We start from the raw sequence: 26,123 nt of genomic DNA, 5'->3' as shown, positions 1-26,123 counted from the left end.
CCAGTGTCTGTCTCCATCACTGCACCAATCTGTTTAACTCTGTGCAAAATGGCAAGGTTATTCATTGCCAAAAAAGACTGGAAACCACCTGCACATTCATCAATGAATAGGAGAATGGTACATCCAAGCTGGGCACGGTGACTCATGCCTGTAATCCCAGCACTTTGGGAAGCCAAGATGGGGGAATCATTTGAGGTCAGGAGTTCAAGACCAGCCTGGCCACCAAAGTGAAACCATGTCTCTACCGAAAATACAAAAATCAGCCAGACATGGTGGCGTGCACATGTAATCCCAGCTATTCAGGAGGCTGAGGCAGGAAAATCACTTGAACCCTGGAGGCGGAGGTTGTAGCAAGCTGAGATCATGCCACTGTATTCCAGCCTGGGTGACAGAGTAAGAATCTATCTTGAAGAAGAAGAAGACAAGAGAATGGCACATCCATACAATAGATGAGGCAACTGTAAAAAAAGAATGAGGAAGCTCTATATGTCTGGTATGCAAAGATGGCCAATATATAATAAGTGAAGCAAGGCGCAGACCAGTGAGTATAGCAGACAGCATCTGCCTGAAGAGTAACAATGTAATAATAGAGAATGCACAGGCGCATACTCACAAACCAAAGTGGTTAAGAGGGCACTAAGAGGAAGAAACAGGATGGTTGAGAGCCTGAGGAGGGAAAGTGGGAATACCTGCTGGATTTTCAAAAATTATTGGCTGGGTGCCATGGCTCACGTTTGTAACCTCAACACTTTGGGAGGGTGACACAGGAGGATTGCAGTCTTAGCTATTTGGAAGGCTGAGGTGTAAGGATTGCTTGGGCCCAGGAGTTCAAGGCTGCAGTGGGCTAGGATCATACCACTGCATTCCAGCCGAGATGACAGGATGAGACCCTGTCTTTAAAAAAAGAAAGCTTTCCTCCTAAGATTTGGAATTTAGGAACAAGGCCAGGTATGGAGGCTCACACTTGTAATTCTAGCACTTTGGGAGACTGACAGGCAGGAAGATCACTTGAGGTCAGGAGTTCAAGACCAGCTTAGCCAACATGGTGAGACCCTGTCTGTATTAAAAATACAAAAGTTAGCCAGGTGTGGTGGTGGGAACCTGTAATCCCAGCTACTCAGGAGGCTGAGGCAGGAGAATCCCTTGAATCCAGGAGGCGGAGGTTACAGTGAGCCGAGATCATGTCACTGCACTCCAGCCTGGGAGACAGAGCAAGACTCCGTCTCAAAAAAAAAAAAAAAAAAAAAAACAAAGTTAAACATGGAATTACCACATGACCCAGCAATTTCACTAAGTATATTCCCAAGAGAACTTAAAGCATATGTTCCACAAGAGCTTGTACATGAATGTTCATAGCAGTCAAAAAATGGAAACAACCCTAATGTCTACCAACTTTTAAATAAACAAAACATATATACACAATGGAATACTCAGCCACAGAAGGGAATAAAGTACTGTTACATGCTGCAACATGGATGAACCTCGAAAACATGCTAAGTGAAATGATTCGGACACAAAAGGGTACATATGATATGATTCCATTCATATTGAAACGTCCAGGATAGGGAAAGCCATAGAGAAGGGAAGTAGTTTGGTCTATGTAGAAAAGAACAGATGAAAAATAAAATAAAAAATAAAAAAAAAATAGAAGAGAAGGGAAGTAGATTACTAGCCAGAGGATGGATAAGGGATGGAGCAATTGCTGGTAGGTACAGAGTTTTTTAGGTGACAGAAGTGTCCTGGAATTAGTGGTGAAGGCTGTATAACATGGTTAATATAATATATAAAAACCACCGAAATGCATACTTTAAAGCGGTGGATTTAGTTATGTGAAATATATCTTAATTTTATGCTATAAAAATACACAGAATATGAAATAAACTGCTCACATTCTGTCTGTGGCTCAGTGATTTGAAAGTTTCCCCCTGTCCATGCCTTCCAGCCATGAAAGGCTGCCTGTCTGTCTCCCTCAGCTTTGTGTCCCATGGCACTTTCTAGCTGCTCACCCGCCCTTCATCTCCCGCACGACTTCCTACTTTTTGACTCTTAGGCAAGGCCTGGCCCTCGCCTCACTGGATCCACCCTTTCCCGGTGGGTCCACACCACCTACTCAGACCTACTGGAGAGTGTCTGGAGGCCCCCGCACCAGCCCCATCAGTCACCCCAGATGAGCCGTCCAATGGCCAGGGCTGTGGTTACAAGCATGTGTCAGCTGAGGGATACAGTTTCACATGGGAACTTAATTATAGCTCTGGAGTGGTGAAGGGAGAGGGGGTGGTGCAGGCTTTGAGTGGACGTACAGGAAGCTATCCTGCCCTGCTAGCGGGTCTCACCAGGCCTGGGATCACAGGAGAACAGGCATGATCCAGGCAAGCCCAGAGGAACCCAAAGCTTATGGAAATCAGCCTGCTCTTAAGCATGAATTCCTGGCCCAACCTGTGTGGAGGCCAAAGTAGTTCACCTGAAAAGACCTGAGAAGGCAACTCCCACTCACCCTTAGAGCTCAGAGAGGTCTTCTCCTTGCCTACTGCCAGAGACACCATTTTCTTCTGTAAGAAGTGACAGGGTGGCATGGCTTGTTCTCCACAAAATACCTCTTCTTCAATTTTCTCCCTGGCTTTGAGATGTTTTTCTGGAACGGAATCTGAGCTCCTGATGCATGGAACATCTTTCTCTATGCTGTATCCCTGCCTACTGCCCAGGGAGGTGCCAAGAAGCTGTGCAGCTGCTGCCACACAGTTGTCAGTAGAGCACAGTAGCCAGCTAAGCCAGATGTGTCAAACTACTGTGCCTGGACACTGTCAGGTGAGGGAAGCAGATCAGGCAGAGAGAGAGAGAATCTCCGGAAAGATCATAGAAAGAGTAGGGACAGGGTGGAGGAGCAGGTGCTATTGAGACACATTGTCTTCTCCCCTACGTCTGGCCCCTATCTGGGATCATTATTCTCTAGGCCTCTTCCTGGCCAGCTTGGTTGCTGTTTCAGAAAGAAGTCCTTGCAGCCACTTGCTGCCTGCCCTGCCCCAACCCATCACCCATGAAGCTTCTTTGCACTGACTCAAGACAGAGCCAGGGGCCCAGGCCCTCCTCTGAGTTGTTCTTCCCAAGACCCCCATCCCCAGCCCTGGCATTACCCTTCCCATCTATTCTCTGTGCACCTTTTTTTCTGAGCTCCTCAGAGAGTCATCCCTCAAAGCCATAGAAGGAAACCTTCAGACTGGAGGTGGTATCCTTTTCTGGATTTGTACGGAAGGAAAAAAAAGGCAGGAGTGGTGAGTAGGCAGAGCAGATGGGGCGCTGGACAGGGACAGGGAGAAACACAGATGGGGAGAGGCAGAGTAAGACTTCGTGCACCTCTCTACCCTCTGCCCATCTGGCAATGACATCAAGGAACAACCAGACAGCTCTTTCCAAGTGCCTCCCTTTAGGCCAAATGCCTTTCCCACAAGCACGAGCGGAGGCTGGAAGACAAGCAGACACCAGGAATCCACCTGAAAAATGGGAAAGGCAAGTCACAAAACTAAATGTTAAAATAACTAGGTATACACAATTTGAAAAGAACATAGGTCCAAAAAAAAAAAAACCCATAGATCAAAGCAGCCACTTATGTGTGGTTATATAGTTTTTCTTCTCAGTGCTTATCTGTATTTTCTAATAATCTGTAACAAATGAGCATTATTTATATAACTATTTTTAACTAAATTATAAACCACATGCATAAAAACTTATGCTCAAGTGCCAGTCCCACATCCCAAAAAAAGACAGTTCCCCAATTCCTACGATCCTAGCCATTGGTGGCATCTGATTAATTTCAAAGCTCCCAACACAGTTTTCTAAAGGTGTCATCTACTGTTTGTCACTAAATAAACAGCTTGCAAGCTGCAAGCCCTTCCTCCATCATCTCATGCCCAACACCCAGAACCACCTGCCCCCATGGGGCACAGACCCCTACCACTCCAGAGTTCATATCCAAAAGCCAGAACCTCAGCAAGGTGTAAAACTAAACATAAGGTCTGGGGGTTACAGACATCCTCAGGCCACAGAAGTCCTCGCTGCACCTCCCTGACTTTTCCAGGCCCCAGGCAGGGGTTCGTAGGAGCACATTCTAGGTTGCTGCCACTCAGAAGTACCCTGTGGGGCTCCACAGATAATCACTGGACTCGGGTTAATACCTACTCAAGCCAGTGTTCAGATGCAAAGAGAAAGACAAATAACACTGAAGTTCTTTTTCTTTTTTTTAATATTATTTTAATTTTTTTAATAAATAGACACAGGGTCTCACTATGTTGCCCAGGCTGATCTCAAATGCCTGGCCTCAAATGACCCTCCCACCTTGGCCTCCCAAAGTGCTGGTATTACAGGTATGAGGCACCATGCTCAGCTGCCTTGAAGTTCTGTTTGGTCCAACCAATAATGACTAGCATCCACCTATGGTGCTGGGTGCCGAGGGTCTAATGACACTAATAGAACAATCAACGTTCAGTGAGTGCCTCCTCTGTGCCTTTACATGTATGAGCTCATTTAATCCCCAGGGGTGGAGGGTCTACAGTTATCACTCCCATGCCCCACAGAGTCTGGCTCTTAAGCACTACCCCATATTCCCTAGAAGTTTGTAAGCCTGAGAAAACAGGCAGTGAGCTAGAGTTATAAAGAGTGCCACATGCTACTCCCTGCTCTGTTCCAGGAGGAGGCTCATTCCCCTCTGAGAAGCCAAAGAAATGAGAAGTGTGGCTGTTTCTGTCTCGGCTGCCCTCACAGCCTCTTGCTACCCGAGCTCTAAGATCCCTGGGGCCTACAGCTGGCCTGAGGAGGAGCCAGCAGGGCCAGCAGATGGGCACAGTTCCCAGAGACCAGCCAAGGCCACCAGTGAGATGCCTTCTATGCCTGCCTCTTCTGATTTCCAATCCCTGCACCACAGCCCCTGCATCCAAGCCAAGAAATGGGAACAGAAATAGAAAAGGCTCTCTAAAAATAAATCAGGGATGGCAAGGTGCAAGAAAGGAGAAAAAGATGATGCGACTGCTGGTTTGGGCATAGTGAGTCCTGCTAGCCTGGGCAACACCCACGTTGAGAAGGCTAGTACCAAGAGCCCTGATTTTTTTTCAGCCTCTGCTCACAAGCCTGTGGATGTACAACTGCATAACTACTTGCACATACCTGGAGAGCCCAGGCTGAGGTGACATCAGCAAGAACAGCAGGGCTACTGAACTGAGAAGAACAGGGCTCAAATTCCAATTCCACCACTTGTTGGCTGTATGACTTGGGCGAGTTGTTTAACCTCTCTGATCCCACACTGTGTCTGTAAAATAGGAATAGCAATACCCACCTCTTGCAGGCTGGTGTGGAAGAAGGGGATTTCATCCATGGGGTAATGACTGGCCTAAGGGAGAACCTGAATAAAGGCAATTTCCCTCCCTTATTTCTCTCCCTATATGCGCATCTGGGCCAAATTCTCTTTCCCTTTTCACTTCACCAAACTGAAGCCGCTGATTAATCACTTACAGCAGAGACTGTTTTTTTCTCCTAAGAGTTCCTCCCACCCTACAGGCCGGGCCCACAGCTTGGCTGGTCAGTGTCTTGTGGTTCTAGGGGCTGCTCACTATCTTGGAGCAGATCCAGGGAGCCAGTATGCACGACCATTCTCAGCGCCTCCTCTGTCCACTGACCTGGAATGTGACTCTGCAGGAGGCCCCAAGGCCTGCCAAAATTTTGCTTCTGCTCAGCGACCAACAAGAGACTGCTATTCTCTGAAGCCAACACCAGTCTGGCCAGTCAAGCAGGTACTTTCCAAACTGGAACAATTAGATCCAGCCAGCCATCCTTCCTAGAAAGCCCTGCTATGTAGCGATCAAAGACATGGGTTTTAATCACTTGGGTTCAAATCCCAGCTCTCCCATTCATTAGCTGTGCAACTTTAGGCAAGTTTTCTAACCAGTCTGAGCCTCAGTATCCTCATCTTTAAAAGTGGTACAATGATTCCTACCTCTTAGGGTTGCTGTGTGCATAAAACAAAGTGATATACATAGTGACTGGCACGTTGCACTCAATGTGTGGGGGCCACAGTCTACTCAGAGTGTTACTGGGTTATCTACCAGCTCTGCCATGGAAAGGGGATTAGATATAGATGGGGACAGAAGTCAGCTGTGGGAGCTGCACTGGGGAGATCAAGAGGGGTGGAATGGAAAGAAACAGGGGGCCCAGAAGCCTGGACTTCCTCGTGGGCTGAGGAAGGCCATGGAGGGGAGCGTCCCAGAAACCACCGAGAACTGTGTGGTGAGTGGCCAGCCTGCACTGCCAGGTACACAGTGCCATGCCAACACTGATGTGGAACTGCTTCCATCATTCAGAAAGAGAAGACTGCTTTTCCCCTCTTCTAACACTTTTAAATGGCTGTGTTTGCCTGCTGATAGTCCCTAAGTATGACGTGATAAATATCCCATGGAAAGGAACCAAGGAACATGGGCCTAAAACCCGTGAGGTGGTGTGAGGGGGAGGAGAGGAGAAGGAAGGGGGAAAGGGCCAAGCACAGTAAAAGATGTGATGGTGCTTCGAGGCCACCAATCGCGTCTCTGACTTCATCTCCTAGTCTCCTCTCTCCCTCTGTCCAGCCACGCTGGCTCCTCTCTATGCCTTGAACACCTCAGCTGTGTTCTACTGCAGGGCCTTGGAACTTGCTTTCCCTCTGTCTGCGGGATTCTCCCCACAATGGCTCACCCTCCTCCTTCCGCTAAAATGCCACCTTCATGGTGAGGCCTTCCCTGGCTGTCTATGTGAAACCGCCACTACCCCCTTCCTGTTTAGTTTTCTATAGTGCATCTGAAGCCATCTCATATGCTATTGAGTCAACTCTGGCTCCCTCCCTTTCCCCCACCTCAGTTACCATAAGAGCAGGAGATTTTTTATCTGCTTTATTTATTCCTTCATCCCCAGTGCCTAGCACATAGGAGGTACCCAATAAACATCTGTTGAATAAATGGAGTAGGAAAGGGGAAGATGGAATTAGAATCACATTTTAATAATCCTAGATCCTCACTGGTCTGAAAGAACCCTTTGTTACTGATATCACTGAAGGTGCTGGGAGAGTTCCAAAGCAAGGATCGGATACCATATGAGGCTTTCTCTCTTGCGCCCAAGAACTCCTCAACAGTTTCCCCCAAAGTGCAGATTGCTTCAAATATTTGGTTCAGAAAAAGGCTGGGCCTATGCTCTCCTTGTGCCATGAGAGGGATGCCTTAAAATAAGAACAGAGATCAGCTAAGCCGCCACCTGTACCTGGAGGCAGATGAGCACTGTATTAGTTTCCTATTACACTGTAACAAATTACCACAAACTTAGTGACTTAGAACAAAACACATTTATTCTCTTACAGTTCTGGAGGTCAGAAATCCAAAATTAGTTTCACTGGGCTAAAATGAATGTGTTGGCAAGGCCGCATTTCCTCCAGAGGTTCTAGGGGAAAACAGCTTCCTTGCCTTTTCCAGCTTCCAAAGCTATATTCGTTTCATTTTTGGCCTTCTCTTCCACCTCCAAGGCCAGCAGTGTAGCATCTTGCTGAAGTAGTCACATTGTTTCCTTCTCCTGTGTCCAATCTCTCTGGCTCCCCCTTATAAAGACATTCGGGATTGCATTTAGGGGTCCACGCAGATAATTCAGGATAATCCTCTCATCTCAAGATCCTTAACTTAATCACATGTGCAGAGTCCATTTTGTCATCTAATATTCACATGTTACAGGAGTTATAAAGGGGTATATTTTGGGGGCCACTATTTAGGTTACCACCAAGGAAGCAAGCTCCAAAAGTTTGGAAGAAACACAGTTCAAATCCCTGGTCCACATAAAAGAAGTGTCAGATTGGGAGCCTTGGCGGCATCCCCAGGCCGGGGTCTTTCTTTCACTGTAACTATTTGGTATTTAAGTAGGCAGCAGGCCAGGTGCAGTGGCTCATACCTGTAATCCTAGCACTGTGGGAGGCTGAGGCGAGTGGATCACTGGAGGTCAGGAGTTAGAGACCAGCCTGGCCAGCATAGTGAAACCCCACGTCTATTAAAATACAAAAATCAGCCAGGTGAAGTGGCACGCACCTGTAATCCCAGCTACTCAGAAGGCTGAGGCAGGAGAATCGCTTGAACCTGGGAGGCAGAGGTTGCAGTGAGCCGAGATTGCGCCACTACACTCCAGCCTGGGGGACAGAATGAGACTACGTCTCAAAATTTTAAAAAAGTGGGCAATGGAGAGTTCATTTTATGGAACTGAGCATTCTGGCCCTTGGAGGGCATTCTGGCCATCTTGAAAGGGAAAAGCAGTTTTCTCTTCTCCAGCCTGAAGCCCCCAACGGACTGCTGAGGAGCACATTCCAGGATGTGCATGCTGAGGGTCGAGGGGAATCCATCAGGATATCCGAACTTTCCTAAAGGCTTTCACACAGGAGAGGGGGACTGCAAAGAAATGGTCTGGACCACATGAACAAGCCCTAGATCAGGATGGCAGATAAGTTCTGCCTCTCGTGAGTGCTGCTTGGGGTGGAGGATTCTGAATCCATCTGGGCTTGGAGAGGAAAGCTGATGTGGTCAGAGTGCCATGAGCATCAGGTCAAACACTAGGACTGGGCAGGTCAATGGCAATCTGCACACTGTGACCTGGTCTACATGGCACCTCCGGATGCTATGGGAAGGTGGCTTCTATCCAGACCAAAAATGACTTGGAGAAGCACACCCTGAGAAACATGAAGAGAAATAGCTCCAGAAGATAACTGTACACCGTGGACATTCTCCTCTGTTGTGTGGACATCAGATGCTTTCTTACTTAGTTGGAATATGCTGCTAATTGTGAACCATTTCCCATCACTTCTCCCCAAAGCCCTCAAGGGCCAGTGATGTAACTGAGGAGGATAAACTTCTAATGTAAGAACAATACACTTCTCTTACCAGGTTTATTGATGTGAGATTCACCAGTGGACCCCGCTGAACAGCAAAATTTAGGGAAGAAATGATAGAGCAGTGACTCAGCCAGGGGTGATTTTGCCCCCTAGAGGACATTTGGCAATGTTTGCAGACATTCTTGGGTTTTACAGTAGGGGAGGGGAGAGTGTCACTGGCACTTGGTGTGTAGAAGCCAGGGATGCTGCTCAACATCCTACAATGCACAAACAGCCCACACAAGATGATTACCCAGCCCAATATATTTACAGTGCTAGGCCTGAGAAATCCTATACTAGAGGAACAGGAACTAGGAGGCAAAGAAAGTCAGCCTCTATGAACATGGAGATGTTTTAGGCAATTAAGGGAAACGAAGAGCATGCCTTCCTTGCTTATTTGGAAAAGGAGGTAATGAGTAGAGCTCTGGGTTCTGACAAACTCTAGAACAATGTGCTTGTGAGGAGAGAGTGCAAGGTGGCCTGCTTGGCTAGAGCTGCCGGCTGGAGAGCAAAGTTGGCTTGTACTTCCACTGGAGTGGTGGCAAGGAACTCTGTGAGGTGGCTCACGCCTATAATCCCAGCACTTTGGGAGGCCAAGGCGGGCGGATCACGAGGTCAGGAGTTTGAGACTAAAAATACAAAAACTAGCTGGGCATGGTGGCACATGCCTGTTAACCCAGCCACTCAGGAGGCTGAAGCAGGAGAATCGCTTGAACCCGGGAGGCAGAAGCTGCAGTGAGCCGAGATCGCGCCACTGCACTCCAGCCTGGGAGACAGAGTAAGACTCCGTCTCAAAAAAAAGAAAAAAAAAAATCAGCTGTTAGGTATCTTTTAGTATCATGATATGGCAGTGAACTTAAGCATGAAGCGGTTTTCTCACACTACTTGGAGCGCCTCCCTTCAGCATCCTCCTAGAAGAGAACTCTTTCCACGCTGAGTTGCCATTAGCTGTGGAGAACTTAGTAATGTTCTCAGGGGAGAAGCTGAGGTGACGATGAGGCTGAGTAAAAGTTAGGCGTGAAAGACAGAGCTTTTTTGGGGAATCTCTCTGAATCTGCTATGATTCTGAGGGCTGTCCGATTAAAATCAAATTATATTAGAAAAAAAAGAAAGACAGGGCTTTTTTTTCTCTTTCCCTTTTTCTTTTAGAGACAGGGTCTTACTCTGTCACCCAGGCTGGAGTACAGTGGTGCAAACATGGCTCACTGCAGCCTCAACCTCCTGGGCTTGAGTGATTCTCCTCAAGATCACTTGAGGTCAGGAATTTGAGACCAGCCTCAAAATAGTAAGGCCCATCTCTATAAAAATTTTAAAAATTAGCTGGCCTGATGGTGTGCATCTGTAGTCCCTACTACTTGGGAGGCTGAAGTAGGACGATCCCTTGAGCCCAGGAGTTTGAGCCTGCAGTGCACCGAGATCACCCCACTGCACTCCAGTCTGGGTGACAGAATGAGACCCTGTCTCTTAAAAAAAAAAAAAGTAAATAGCTGGGTGCAGTGGCTCACACCTATAATCCCAGCTTTGGGAGGCCAAGGCAGGTGGATCATGAGGTCAGGCGTTCGAGACCAGCCTGGCCAACATAGTGAAATCCCGTCTCTACTAAAAATACAAAAAATGTCAGGAAAAAAAAAAATGTCAGGAGTGGTGGTGGGCACCTATAATCTCAGCTACTTGGGAGGGTGAGGCAGGAGAATCGCTTGAACCTGGGAGGTGGAGGTTGCAGTGAGCCGAGATTGCACCACTGCACTCTAACCCAGGTGACAGTGCGAGACACTACCTAAAAAAACCAAAAATTTTTAAAAATAAAATAAATAAATAGGAAAAGCACTGTGTGAGTGAGTTGCAAGCTAAACTAGACACTTGTTTCATGAAACACCATTTTTACTAGAAAGATTAACAGGCAAATGATAATTATTTAGACTTTACTATTTGACAGACTTTTTCTTGAAAATGGATGAAGTGAGATTGTTACTTCAAAAAAAACTAGTTGGCAGGCACAGTGGCTCACATCTGTAATCCTAGCACTTTGGGAGGCCAAAGTGAGCAGATCACTTGAGGTCAGGAGTTCAAGATCAGCCTAGCCAACGTGATGAAACCTCATCTCTAATTTAAAAAATACAAAAATTATCTGGGCGTGGTGGTACACACCTATAGTCCTAGCTACTCAGGTGGCTGAGGCAGGAGACCTGCTTGAACCTGGGAGGCGGAGGCTGAAGTGAGCTGAGATCACACCACTGCACTCCAGCCTGGGCAACAGAGCGAGACTCTGTTTAAAAAAAAAAAAAAAAAAGAAATGGCCAGGCACAGTGGCTCATGCCTTTAATCCCAGCACTCTGGGAGGACAAGGCAGGAGAATGGCTCGAGCTCAGAAGTTTGAGACCAGCCTGGGCAACAAAGGGAGATATGATCTCTACAAAAAGTTAAAAAATGAGGTGTGCATGATGGTGCATGCATGTAGTACTGGCTACTTGGAAGGCTGAGGTAGGAGGATTACTCGAGCCCAGAAGTCAAGGCTACAGTGAGCCAACAATTTGCCACTGCACTCTAGCCTGGGCAGCAGAGTGAGACCCAGTCTCGGGGGAAAAAAAAAGGCTGGGTGTGGCAGCTCATGCCTGTAATTCCAGGCTTTGGGAGGCTGAGGTGATGGATCACTTGAGGCCAGGAACTCAAGATCAGTCTGGTCAATGTAGCAAGATCGCAAGACCCCATCTTTACAAAAAATTTTAAAAAGAGCTGGGCATGCTGGCACATACCTGTAGTCCCACCTACTCTGGAGGCTGAGGAAGGAGGACTGCTTGAGCCCAGAAGTTGAAGGATGCAAGTGAGCTATGATTGCACCACTGTACTCCAGTCTGGGTGACTGAGGGAGACCCTATCTCAAATAAAATCAAACAAAAGAACCAACAGTATGCTACCAATGGTAAAAATCAAGCTTTCAAGAGAAAACTCAAATTTAGAAAACATGTATTGGCCACTGTGAGCCTGACAGCTCCCCAATACTTAAAGACTTTTTAAAATGAGATCAGTGGTGACACTAATGAATATGGTTTTTTGATAATGTAAAATAAAATGTGTCAACATTTGGAAGATCTACATAACTCAGTGAAACAATATTTCCCAATAACCAATTCAAAGTAAAAGATCCATTCAAAGTGCAAGACAGACCAACAGATTTTAATGGCAGAAAGTATGAAAAGTCTGTTGGTAAGTTTCAAACTCTATATTGCAACTAACCTTTGTTGAGTATAGCATAGTATAGTATAGTAATCAAAGAAGAACAGAAGAATAGCCACATGATCTGCAAAGGCTATTAAAATACTCCTCTCTTCCTCAACCACATATCTATGTGAGGCCAGATTTTTTGTCATATCTTTCAAACAAAACAACATACCACAAGAGATTGATTCTAGAAGCAGATGTAAGAATTCAGCTGTCTTTTATTAAACCAGGAACACAAAAAAAAGACTGGCAAAAATGTAAAACAACAACACTCCCCTCAATAATTGTTTTGTTTTGAAAAATAGCTATTTTTCATTAAAAAGTCATTTATGATGGCATGTAGTGCATTTATTATATTAAATGATTCTTAAAAATCAGTAACCTTTTTACTTATGACACTATTTCAATAGAAAAGAAAAAATTAGTAACTTTAAAAAAATTCCTCTGTTTTAATTTCTTCCTTTTTTTTTTTTCTTTTTTAAGACAGGGTCTCAATCTGTTGCCCAGGCTAAGTGCAGTGGTGCGATCTTGGCTCACTGCAGCCTCCGCCTCCCAGGCTCCAACAATCCTCCCACTTCAGTTTCCTGAGTAGCTGGGATTACAGGTGCGTGCCACCACATCCAGCAAATTTTCGTATTTTTTGTACAGGCAGATCTCACCACGTTGCCCAGGATGATCTCGAACTCCTGAACTCAAGTGATCCACCAGCCTCGGCCTCCCAAAGTGCTGGGATTACAGGTGTCAGCCACCACGCCCAGCCTGTTTTAATTTCTAACATGGTAAACATAAGCCCTTGGGGTCTCCAATAATTTTTAAGAATCTAAAGGGATCTTGAGGCCAAAAAGTTTGAGAATGCTGTTTTACAATATTCTAAAGTTGACTTCAAATTAAGCCACTTTTCTTTCCAAGCCCAACCTCATACCTAGTTTTTTCAGGGACAAAGCCAGCCTTCAGTGATGACTTGTTCCTCTAAATGCGTGTCTTTGCACAGCACCATGTGCTTAGTATTTGCCAGTTCTCTAACACTTAAAAAATATTTTTTGTGCATATTCTTCTTTTTTCAGTTATGTTCCTCACCCCTGGGGGTGGGGGCAGCCAAGGATCACACCTGAATGTCTGAAACACCTGTCGCAAGATGTGGTCCATAGAAGTGCCTCAGGAGGGCTGGGCTCGGTGGCTCAAGCCTGTAACCCCAGAACTTTGAGAGGCTGAGGCAGGCAGTTCACAAGGTCAGGAGATAGAAACCATCCTAGCTAACATGGTGAAACCCTGTCTCTACTAAAAATACAAAAAATTAGCCAAGGCAGATGTTTATAATCCCAGCTACATAGGAGGCTGAGGCAGGAGAATCGCTTGAACCCGGGAGGTGGAGGTTGCAGTGAGCTGAGATCATGCCACTGCACTCCAGCCTGGGCGACAGAGTAAAACTCTGTCTCAAAAAAAATAAAATAAAGTTAAGTGCCTCAGGTGAGAAAGACTAAAACGTCAACAACCATAGTTTTTTGAGATTAACACTAAAAAATATGATAAAGTTACAAGCTCACCTTTGCCAGAAACTAAGAAAGAAAATTTCTCCAGCTACTCAGGAGGCTGAGGCAGGAAGATGGCTTGAGGCAGGTGTTTGAGACCAGCCTGGGCAACAGAGCAAGGTCTTATTTCTAAAAAAGAAAAAAAAAATTTTTAATGAGCCAGGCAGGAAGTTCTAGCTAGAGGAATCAGATAAGACAAAGATATTAAGGGCACCCAAATTGGAAAGGAAGAAGTCAAATTATCCTTGTTTGCAGATAATACATTATATTTGGAAAAAACTGGCTCGGTGTGGTGGCTCACACCTGTAATCCCAGCACTTTGGGAGACTGAGGTGGATGGATCAGGAGGTCAGGAGTTCAAGACCAGCCTGGCCAATACAGTGAAACCCCGTCTCTACTAAAAATACAAAAAATTAGCCAGGCATGGTGGCAGGCTAATCCCAGCTACTCGGGAGGCTGAGGCAGGACAAACGCCTGAACCTGAGAGCCGGAGGCTGCAGTGAGCGGAGATCGCGCCACTGCACTCCAGCCTGGGTGACACTGCGATACTCCGTCTTAAAAAAAGAATAAACTGGGCTGGGCACGGTGGCTCAAGCCTGTAATCCCAGCACTTTGGGAGGCTGAGGCGGGTGGATCACGAGGTCAAGAGATCGAGACCATCCTGGTCAACACGGTGAAACCCTGTCTCTACTAAAAATACAAAAAATTAGCTGGGCATGGTGGCGCGTGCCTGTAATCCCAGCTACTCAGGAGGCTGAGGCAGGAGAATTGCCTGAACCCAGGAGGCGGAGGTTGCGGTGAGCCGAGATCGCGCCATTGCACTCCAGCCTGGGTAACAAGAGCGAAACTCCATCCCAAAAACAAAAACAAAAACAAAAAAAAACAAAAAAGAATAAAGACTCCACAAGAAAACTATTAGAACTGATAAACAGAGGCAGTAAAGTTGCAGGATACAAAATCAACATACAAACATTAGTAGCAAGGCTTGGCATTGTGCCTCGTGCCTGTAACCCCAGCACTTTGGGAGGCCGAAGCAGGCAGACTGCTTGAGGCCAGGAGTTCGAGACCAGCCTGGCCAACATGGCAAAACTCCTCTACTAAAAACTAAAAAAAAAAATTAGCCAGGCATGGTGGTGCACACCTGTAGTGCCAGCTCCCTGGGAGGCTGAGGCATGAGAATCGCTTGAACCCAGGAGGCAGAGGTTGCCAAGCTATGATTGCGCCACTGTACTCCAGCCTGGGAGACAGAACCAGATACCATCTAACATCTCTGTCTCAACAACAATAACAAAATCAGTAGCATTTTTACATGCCAACAGTGTAAAACGTGAAAGAGAAATTTTAAAATTTACCCCATTTACAATAGTCACACAAAATTGATTACCTAGAATTTAACTTAATCTGGTATAGATGCAGCAAAGAACAAAAAAAAAAGAAAAAATAAAGAAATTAACTTAATCATAGAAGTGAAAGATCTCTGTAATGAAAACTGTAAAACACTGATGAAAAAAATTAAAGAGGACATCAAAAAATGGAAAGATATTCCATGTTCATGGACTAGAAGAATCAATACTGTTAAAATGTCCATACTACCCAAAGCAATCTATAAATTCAATGCAGTCCCTATCAAAATACCAATGAAATTCTTCATAGGAATAGAAAAAAAAAAATCCTAAAATTTATATGGAACTACGAAAGACCAATAGCTAAAGCTATCCTAAGCAAAAAGAACAAAACTGGAGGAATCACATTACTTGACTTCAAATTATACTACAAAGCTACCGTAACCAAAAGAGAATCATACAGGCATGAAAACAAGACACATAGGCTGGGTGTGGTGGCTCATGCCTGTAATCCCGGCACTTTGGGAGGTTGAGGTGGGCGGATCACCTAAGGTCAGGAGTTTGAAACCAGCCTGACCAACATGGTGAAACCCTATCTCTACTAAAAATACAAAAAAAAGTAGCCGGGCATGGTGGCACGTGCCTAAAATCCCAGCTACTTGGGAGGCTGAGGCAGGAGAACTGCTTGAACCCGGGAGGTGGAGGTTGCAGTGAGCCAAGATCGTGCCATTGCACTCCAGCCTGGGCAATAAGAATGAAACTCCATCTCAAAACAAAAAAAAAAAAACAAAAAACAGATGCACAGACCGATGGAACAGGGAACCCAGAAACAAATCCACACACCTACAGTGAACTCACTTTTGACAAAGGTGCCAAGAACATACACTGAGGAAAAGAGTCTCTTCAATAGATGGTGCTCAGAAAACTGGATATTCATATGGAGAAGAATGAAACTAGACCCTTATCTCTTGCCATATACAAAAACCAAATCAAAATAAACTAAAGACTTAAATCTAACACTTTAAACTGTGAACCTACTATAAGAAAACATAGGAGAAAATCTTCAGGACACTGGTCTGGGCAAAAATTTCTTGAGCAATACCCCACAAACACAGGCAACCAAAGCAAAAATGGCCAAATGCAATCACATCATGTTAAACAGCTTCTGCACAGCAAAGGAAACAATCAATGTATAGTGAAGAGACAACCCACAGGATGGGAGAAAATATTTGCAAACTACCCATCTGACAAGCTGTTAATAACAAGAATATATAAGGAGTTCAAACAACTCTATAGGAAAAAAATCTAATAATCTGATCAAAGGATGGGCAAAAGATTGTAATCGACATTTCTCAAAAGAAGATATACAGGGCCAGGCGCTGCAGCTCATGCCTGTAACTGTGGGAGGCCGAGGTGGGTGGATCACGAGGTCAGGAGTTCAAGACCAGCCTGACCAACATGGTGAAACCCCGTCTCTACTAAAAATACAAAAATTGGACGACCGACCCATGACAACATGCCTCTTGCAAAGGATCTCCTTCATCCCTCTCCAGAAGAGGAGAAGAGGAGAAGGGGAAACACAGGAAGAAATGCCTGGTGCAGAGCCCCAATTCCTATTTCATGAATGTGAAATACCCAGGATGCTATAAAATCACCATGGTCTTTAGCCATGCACAAACGGTAGTTTTGTGTGTTGGCTGCTCCACTGTCCTCTGCCAGTCTACAGAAGGAAAAGCAAGGCTTACAGAAGGATGTTCTTTCAGGAGGAAGCAGCACTAAAAGCACTCTGAATCAAGATGAATGGGAAACCATCTCAATAAACACATTTTGGATAAAAAAAAAAAAATACAAAAATTAGCTGGGCATGGTGGGGTGCACTTATACTCCCGGCTACTCAGGAGGGGTGAGGCAGGAGAACTGCTTGAACCCAAGAGGTGGGGGCTGCAGTAAGTGGAGATCGAGCCACTGCACTCCAGCCTGGGTAACAGAGCAAGGCTCTGTCTCAAAAAAAAAAAAAAAAAAAGGCATATAGGCCAGTTGCGGTGACTCATGCCTGTAATCCCAACACTTTGGGAGGCCGAGGCGGGCAGATCACAAGGTCAGGAGTTCAAGACCAGACTGGCCAACATGGCAAAACCTTGTCTCTACTAAAAATACAAAAATTAGCTGGGCGTGGTGGCAGGCACCTGTAATCTCAGCTACTCAGGAGACTGAAGCAGGTGAATTGCTTGAATCCAGGAGGCAGAGTTGCAGTGGGCCTAGACTGTGCCATTATACTTCAGCCTGGGTGACAAGTGCAAGATTCCGTCTCAAAAAAAAAAAAAAAACCACATATAAATGGCAAGCAGGCATATGTAAAGGTGCTCAGTATCACTGATCAGAAAAATGGAAATCAAATCTACAATGAGGCTGGGCATGGTGGCTCACGCCTGTAATCCCAACACTTTGGGAGGCCAAGGTGGATGGATCACCTGAGGTCAGGAGTTCAAGACCAGCCTGGGCAACGTGGTGAAACCCCATCTCTAAATAATACAAAAATCAGCCAGGCGTAGTGGCACACACCTGTAATCCCAGCTACTCAGGAGGCTAAGGCATGACAATCGCTTGAACCCAGGAGGAGGAGGGTGCAGTGAGCTGAGATCATGCCACTGCACTCCAGCCTGGGTGACAGAGTGAAACTGTGTCTCAAAAACAAACAAACAAAAAACAACAAAGAACAAAACCATCTCACGTACCTCAAAAATAAATAATGGGTACTACTATTTCCCCAATAAGTAAAAAAAAAAAAAAAAAAATAGCCAGGCATGGTGGTGTTCACCTGTAGTCCCAGCTACCTAGGAGGCTGTGGTGAGAGGACTGCCTAGGCCAAGCTTATCCAACCCACAACCCATGGACCACATGCAGCCCAGGACAGCTTTGAATGCAGCCCAACACAAATATGCAAACTTTCTTAAAACATGAGATTATTTTGTGATTTTTATTTTTAGCTCATCAGCTATTGTTAGTGTATTTTATGTGTAGCCCAAGATAATAATTCTTCTTCCAATGTGGCCCAGAAACGGCAAGAGTGGACACACCCCGGCCCTAGGTAATATAGCAATACCCCACCAAGAAAGAAAGAAAGAAAATAAAGAGAAGAGAAAAGAAAGAAGAGAACAGAAAAAATAGAAAAGCGGAGGGGAGGGGAGGGGTGGGGAGGGGAGGGCAGGGCAGGGGAGGGAAGACAAGATGCTCCTACCTGCACCTGGGAGTTCAAGGCTCAGGGATGAACTGGACAAATGACCCCCAGAAATGCATATACAATTGCCGCCACTGGGCCTAGCTACTGCTAAATCAAATGACAAAGCAAATCAGTTCAACTCAGTAGTTCTCCCTGCTCAGGGGGTAATTCGACCTCTTCCCTTTTGGGGAACCTCAGAAGCCTCTGAAACTTCTCCCTTCTTCCTTCCTCACATTCCCTTCAGAGGAAAGCACTTGGTATGGGTTTGAGAGCAGGAGGGCCCCCCCCGCCGCAACCCCAGGACCTTCCCGAAAGATCCACAAACAACCTGACCCACATGGACAGAGAGACACAGGGACTCACCACCCTGTTTGACAACAGGAAAACCTGCAGGGTGTTAAAGGCAGAAAAAGGGAAGTGAAGCCCACAGTCAGCTACTGGAGCCACTAAACTTCAGAGATTAAAACAAATCAGACAGGAGGCCCACATTTCCCCTGGCCCCCAGCAGGGACCCACAACAACCCCGCCTTCCAAATAGGACAATGAACATTGTATTCCCTGGAGCTCCACTTCTGAGAGTTCATAAATTTGCCAGGCATCCTGAGAACATGGAAGCAGCAATGGGAAACTCAGGGCATTGTTCAGACTCTTGGTGAGAACCCCCTACTCCTACAGAGATGCAAGAAACAATTCTGTGTACTATGGCCAGCTCTCATATATACCAGCAAACCACAGACCCATAAGGCAGAGCAGAGACTGGATCTGTTTTTTTACTATTATCATTTCCCAAACTGCCTGGCACATAATTGGCACTCAAAAATATTTGTTCCCGCCGGGCACAGTGGCTCACAGTATAATCCCAGCACTCTGGGAGGCAGAGGCAGATGGATTACCTGATATCAGGAGTTTGAGACCAGTCTGGCTAACATGGTGAAATCCCATCTCTACTAAAAATACAAAAATTAGCCGGGTGTGGTGGCGCATGCCTGTAATCCCAGCTACTTGGGAGGCTGAGGCAGGAGAATCACTTGAACCGGAAGGCAGAGGCTACAGTGAGCCAAGATTGCGCCACTGCACTCCAGCCTGGACAAGGGCAAAACTCCATCTCAAAAAAAAAAAAAGACATCTAATTTAAACCATCCTTACACACACATATATATGTATGTATATGTATTTGTTCCCTAAATAAGAGAGAATGATGGACACCATCTTAGTGGCCTGACACCCTAGGTACACATATAGGCAAAGACAAAAGTCCGTGCATTTATTCATTCAACAAATATTTATTCAGTATCTCCTCTGTGCCAGGCACTATCCTAGACACAACAGGCAGCAGAATAAGTCCCTGCCCTGTGGAGTTTATCTTTTAATGGGTGCAAAGGTGGGAATCTCCAAGCTCCTGAAAAAACTATGTAAGCCATAGACATTTGATAATTACTTAATAAACGCCTAGACTATGCATAAGCAACTGGTACCAGATGCTGTGATAGGAACCTGCAATCTGGGACTTAGGCCTAGTGAAATTATTTCATCTACAAGGTAGAATCTTAAATCCGGACCACGTGTTAGTCGATGGTCAGAGACCCCTGAGTAAAGAAAATGGGATTACCTCATTGGTGCATCTGTCTTCATCTGTTGGTGAGCAGAAGCCACTGTGTGAGCATCACGTGCATGCCCAAAACACTGTACAACACTGCAGGACAGAAAAAAAATCAGCTTTAGCTGAGAGGTGCCAGGGGCCCTAAACGCAACTCCACTAAGTTATAAACACCATAACTCAGAGTGCTCCCAAGGTAATCTGGCTCCTTGTCTGTCCCTTACACACCACCCTGAGATGTCATTCTGAGCCTGAGTCAGCAAATACTTCCCCAATCCTGGAAGGAGTCTGCCCACTCCCAAGTAAGCAGACACTGGCTTTGCTGATTTTGTCAGACTGGGCAGAAGGAGCAGGCAAGGTAAGAAAGGAGCTGGTGCCCAATACCCCCTATGGGCTCATAAACGAAGATGTCCTGAGTCATGGCTGATATCCTTCACCAAAGCCCCAGGAGACTGAACTGGAGTCACATCCTAGTCACCGGCCTGCTGAGTTATGAAGGCTAGGAGCCATCTGCCAAGGAAGAAGACCCACATGTCTGAAACCTAATACAAGGGGCCATGTTCTCCCTTCCAGGCTCAAGGCATGCTCCAAGCTCTCCTCTGACACCCTGGAATTCAGCTGTTGCAAGCAGCTCCTCCCCCTGGCTCCAAAGGCAGAGAAAAATGCTCAGGGACGTCAAACTGTCTCCAAGAAGCAGCTATTAGGTAATCTGGGACTACATGGCATAGACAATGGCATCAGGCACAGGGCTTCTGACATCATATAGGCAAGGGCCTGGCAGAATGGACAAAGTCCACAGAGAACTGGGTAGGGAGGAAGAAGAGGATGTTTCCAGCGAGGGCAATGCTGGGCAGTGGAGCTGGGTCCTGCAATTTCCCGGCCCTCCAGAGGCACGGGAGGAAGGCACCACTGTTCAGCTTCCCAGCCTTCAGGGGGCCCCCAGGGAGCTGGGCCTCAGGGACAGGATACACCTGAAGCCCTTAGACGTGATAGGTCCAACTCCTGAGAGAGAGAAGCTGCACTATCCCAGGATGTGCCAGGATCCCCAGGCCCTGAAGACAGCTTCCACAACAGTCAGGACAGCTGTAGGCCCAAAGCAGAGGCCTAATGGCCTCCCAGGCCAGTGCCCTACACTGGCTATCCTCTCAGCAGGCCCTAACGGTTGAAGGGACCACAGGTGGGGTCAAAAGACTGAGTAGGAGCAATTCTTCCTGAATATGTTGAGGCATATGTTATACAAGAAGGCAATGGCAAAGAAGCAAGGAGAAAGGCAGCCAAACTGGCAATCAGTGTCATCTCAGTGCTCTGGGACGCCAAGGTGGGGAGGACTGCTGGAGGCTAGGAGTTCCAGACATTGTGAGAGCCTGTCTTTACAAAAAAAAAATTTTTTTAATTTAGTGAGTGTGGTGGTATGCACCTGCAGTCCCAGCTACTCTGGAGGTTGACGTAAGAGGATCCCTTGAGTCCAGGAGTTCGAGGCTACAGTGCACTGTGATAGTGCCACTGCACTCCAGCCTGGGCAACAGAACAAAATGTTGTGTCAGTAAATAAAGAAAAACAATCCAGACCCAGGCTCTGCAAAAATCACCGAATGGGAAGGAATTGGGTAATTGACAATCACGACTACCTTCTCAGAAAACGACAGAGTGAACAAACTGCAAGAAGCTTTCCAGCTAGGCTGCTGGTGCCCAAGCTGCTCCACAAGGACTGGCCTTGACCTGCTCTCAAACCTCTAACCTGCCACCACAGCAGAGAGCCCTACTAAGGGGTAAGTGCAGACAGGAGTAACAAACTGCTCAAAAGAGTAAGAAGGGGTCCTTCTTGGGAGCCAGAGACTAGACTAAAAATCTGCCCCCAACACTTTACCTCAACCTCTTTAGAATGATCCACTAAAATCCCGGAGAGACGCTATTCATAGGAACAAGGAAACCCTCTGGTCCAGTCTGCCCAAATCCTTGCAAGTGCTGTAAAGGGGGTCTTGGGGTCAGCGGAGAAGGGACTGGCTCAACGACAGGCCATCCACAATCCTATTGCTTTCACAGAAAACAGCGCACAAGAGGATTACAAAACATTAAAGTCTGATCAAGCTGGTTCCTTTGGCTCTCAATCATAGCTCCTGAAGGTTGCCAACTTCTGTGTCCAACCTGGGCTCAAAGACAGCACAATCCTCAAAAGAGAAGTCCTACAAACCTGGAGCCAGGTGAAACGACGAGCCTTCATTTCTAAACGTGAGAGTGGGTCACACTTTCAGAATCCTCCAAGATCAGATTGGGTATGTTACCCGGTGAAACAAAGGATATGTTATTTCTTGAAGACTTAACAAAGGATATATTATCTCTCGAAGATTTCTTTAGAGAACCAATGCCAAATAAAGGAGCTCAAACTGAAGGATATGAAGAGAATTTTCTGCTTGGTAAGTTTAAATGTCTAGACATACCAGGAAGGTGGTGGGCTCTCGAGCCTCAGAGAAGATGATCTACATGACTGGAAGCAGATGTGCCTGGTCAGGTTCCCGACAAGGTCTAACTACTGCAGTCCCACAACCTTCCCAGGTAGTTCTCAATTTGATACCTCATACTATACCTGGGCAAAGGGAACAGAACTTTGGGCTTGCCCTTCCTCTTGCATACAGAGGAAATTAAGCTCTCAGGGAAAAAAAAATAGGGAGAATTTGGATTCCCTAGATTCAGAAAAGAATAAAGAAAAAAGAGGGAGAAGAGACTCCAAGAGAATATGTTCAGTGACCAACATCAGAGGCACATTCAGTTGGTCAAAGATTGTCAAAGAGATATGAGAAAAAATCAGCAGCTGTTTCAAGTCACCAGTAATAAAAGGGACAGATGCCCGCCAGCCCCAGGGCTATCAGGCCGGCAATCTATTTCAAAACTCAAACAGGGAAAAAAAAGTTCTGGAGCCAGCACACAGGAAAAAGGTTGAGGACCATAAACATTTTCTAGAGCACAGTTATGAAGAATTCTCTTAGCCCTTTGGGATGGAGCACAGGGTGGAGGGTGGGAGTGAGGGCAGAGAGAGGCTGGGGTATCATGGTATAAATGTATTCCATACATCCAGAGTGGAAAGACACAAAACCCTGATTCCTGGAAGGGGAGAAGAACTGGACAAAGTCTCCAGCTACCCGTGGCACACATCCAACTCAGCGCCGTCTCTTCCCAAGGGTTCCTGGAAGTCAACAGGCCCCTAAAGGGGAAGTATTAAAGCTGAGATGAGAAGAATGGCCTACAAACTGGACATCACCTCTGATGCAACACCCTAGTAAATTCTCCCACACAGCTCTATCTGGTATTTCCTTTAGTCAATCAGCCTCTTAATTCGATCAAGGTCTGAACACCTCCACCCTACCCCATGGGTATGTCAACTGCAGGTCAAGCGAAAGCAGAGTCAAGTGAAAGCTAACCCTTCTCCCAGAAGCAGGGGAAAGGAACAGGGAGGGAAAAGAAGGTGGACGACAGGAATGCAGGGGACAGGGCGATATGAAGGAAATCGGAAAGAGGGGCAAAAACAGGCCCTCTCAGGGAGCCAAGGTAAGAGAAGCTAGGGAGACAGGGACTGCAGGCACTGAGTTGGAAAAAGTCTAGTAACACCCTGGGGAAGAGGATGGGGATCCATAATACCAGGAGGGATTAGGACACAGAATAAGGAGGAGACAGGGATGTGGAAGGATAGCAAGGATGGGAGGATGAAGGCAGGAGACAAGGGGTACAGAGGAAAAGATCCCCGAGAAGACCCTAGATAGGGCAATAGATTAGGGGACACCAGAAAGGGGTGAAGTAAGAGGTCAGAGACAGGGGAGGAAAGTGGGAGAGGCCACCCGGGCCTGACGGGGTTCTCATAAGTAGGAGGAGACGGGGCCACGAGGCCCAAGAGGGGGCACACAGTCGAGTGGACGGAGGCCAGTGTTTCGTACTCACTCAAGCAGCTATGGGCGTCCCAGGACGGGGGCGCAGGGGCGGCAGGGCGCCTGCCCTGCAACGCACGACCGCTGACCGGACCGGGCCGGAGCATCTGGACCCCGCCGCGACGCTGTTCGCGGACCCCGGCCGCTCCCCGCACCCCGCACCCCGCTCCCCGCCGCCGGGCCTTGCGCCCCACTCCTGGGGGCTGCCTCGGCCCGGGCCGGCCGCTTCCTTCCGCCGCTTGCCTGCCCGCTTCCCCCGACTCGGACTGACCTGTCCCGGCGCCACTGCCGCCGTCTCGCAGGCTCCGCAGAATCCTACAGCTCCTGCCAAAACTTTTCCCATTAATCCCCAGCTCCGCGGCGGCCGCAGCGTCACACGCTCTGCGGCCCGCCCCGCCCCCGCCAGCGCGACGTCACCGCGCAGCTCGGCCCTTCCCTCCCCACGCCCCCTTCCGCCCGGCGGCGGCCAATCACCGCGCCTCCTGGAGGCTCCCCTGATTCTGCCTCTCCGCCCACCGCACGCTGTCCCGGGCCCTCCTGCGGCGCCCTCTGGTGCGGGATGCAGGCACAGCAGGTAAGCGAGGAGCCGGGGAGCGCCAGGGCCAGTAAAACAAGTCCAGCAAGCGTCACAAGAGGGAATTTAAAGCTGGAAGGGAATTTCGAGGTCATCTAGTGCAACCTCCTCATCTCCCACTGAAGAAACTTAGTCCTAGAAAAGGTACGTGACTTGCAGTGACAAGTCTGGAGGGACTCTTAACCCAGTGCTAGGTCCGCTAGAGGAGATCATACCGCCTGACATTTTCAAAAAAAGGGCTTTCCGCTTTCAAGAGGCTTCTACAACTGGAAACTTACGGTCTTAGACTTCTTAATCTTTTTTCCCATGTGCTTACGTAATACGCTTATTCACCTAAAATAGGTAACATCTTCCTTATTGTTGTAGACAATTCTGTTCCCACTTCTTAACCCAGGTCTTTAAGACCTGAAATGGACCTATTATCCCAACCTGGCGCTTAAGATGTACCACAAAATGCTCCCTAGCAGCTGGGAGGCAATCTGGTGGAAGAAGTTGGCTTTCATCTGGCGATGAACAAAACTTGACTCAGGTATATGACCAGTGCCTCCTCTCCATCCACCATTAAAGCTTACCCCGGCTGGGCACGGTGGCTCAAGCCTGTAATCCCAGCACTTTGGGAGGCCGAGGCGGGTGGATCACGAGGTCAAGAGATCGAGACCATCCTGGTCAACATGGTGAAACCCCGTCTCTACTAAAAAAAAAAAATACAAAACATTAGCTGGGCATGGTGGTGCGTGCCTGTAATCCCAGCTACTCAGGAGGCTGAGGCAGGAGAATTGCCTGAACCCAGGAGGCGGAGGTTGCGGTGAGCCGAGATCGCGCCATTGCACTCCAGCCTGGGTAACATGAGTGAAACTCCGCCTCAAAAAAAAAAAAAAAAAAAAAGCTTACCCCCCCCTCCCCTTCGGCCACACCTTGGATAGGCCACAAGCTCCTCAGGCCACACCCTAGCTATCTGGATGAGTGATTTTTTTCTTGAGACAGTTTCACTCTGTCGGCCCCTGCCTGACTGCAGTTGCGCAATCTCAGCTCACTGCAACCTCCGTCTCGCAGCGATTCTCCTGCCTCAGCTTTCCAAGTAGCTGGGATTACAGACGCCCGCCACCATATCCAACTAATTATTGTATTTTTAGTAGAGACCGAGTTTCGCCATGTCGGCCAGGCTGGTCTTGAACTCCTGACCTCACGTGAACCGCCGGCCTCGGCCTCCCAAAGTGAGCCACCTCACCCAGTCTGGATGTGAATTGTTGTTGAGACCGGGTCGCTCTCTGTTGCCCAGGATGGAGTGCACTGGCACGATCATAGTTCACTGTAGGCTCTTCCTCCCTCGAGTGATCATCCCACCTCAACCTCCTGAGTAGCTGGGACTACAGGGGTGCATCACCACAACGGGCTAATTTTTTGTTTTTAGTAGAGACTGTTTCCGCCATGTTGCCCAGGCTGGTCTTAACTCCTGAACTCAGGTTATCCTCCCACCTTGGCCTCCCAAAGTGCTGGGATTACAGATGTGAGCCACCATGCCTCGGAGGGATTAATGATTTTTTTTTTCCTTCTGTCTGCTTCTCTCTTCTTCTTTTTTTCCCCTACTTTTTGAAATGATTGTGCATTATATTTGTAACTTAAATGTCAACCTCCTTGCCTTCTGAGATTGAGGTCAAAATGGACTGTGGAAATCAAAGACCCTCTCTTAACATTTTTGCAACTATCTGGGAGTTTATATTCTCTTAAATATCTCTGCCTCTGTATTTCTGCTTTTGCCAGGCTATTGCTGTACCACAGTTCAGAAGTCTGGAGAGGAAACTCAGCTCTCCCTG

General features: G+C 47.2%; 1 protein-coding gene and 1 pseudogene across 12 annotated transcripts in view; one reads left to right on the top strand and one right to left on the bottom strand.

The window, feature by feature from the left end:
• The window catches only part of PPARD (peroxisome proliferator activated receptor delta), an 84,551-nt gene extending 60,054 nt beyond the window's left edge, over positions 1-24,497 (bottom strand). For 2 of the 12 annotated variants that reach the window (XR_004261399.1, XM_032253510.1), the window contains exons 1-2: positions 24,007-24,497; positions 19,832-19,915 (exon numbers count right to left, since the gene is read on the bottom strand). The gene's annotated coding sequence lies outside the window, so the exon portion shown is untranslated. Of the gene's footprint in view, positions 1-3,218; positions 3,234-5,154; positions 5,297-7,332; positions 7,601-13,730; positions 13,789-13,825; positions 13,837-17,629; positions 17,681-18,201; positions 18,331-19,269; positions 19,306-19,831; positions 19,916-21,236; positions 21,281-24,006 lie in introns of those variants that run through there. The other 10 variants (XR_004261395.1, XM_032253511.1, XR_004261392.1 and 7 more) reach the window with 10 other exon arrangements.
• LOC116533665 lies at positions 16,439-16,838 on the top strand (annotated as a pseudogene).
• Positions 24,498-26,123: the final 1,626 nt, after the last annotated feature.

Source organism: Sapajus apella, unplaced genomic scaffold (genome assembly GCF_009761245.1).
Source record: "Sapajus apella isolate SASKATOON/1434 unplaced genomic scaffold, GSC_monkey_1.0 scaffold83, whole genome shotgun sequence".
Classification (NCBI taxonomy): Eukaryota; Metazoa; Chordata; class Mammalia; order Primates; family Cebidae; genus Sapajus; species Sapajus apella.
Note: the sequence above shows the minus strand (reverse complement) of the source record. Positions and strands in the feature narration are given on the sequence as shown.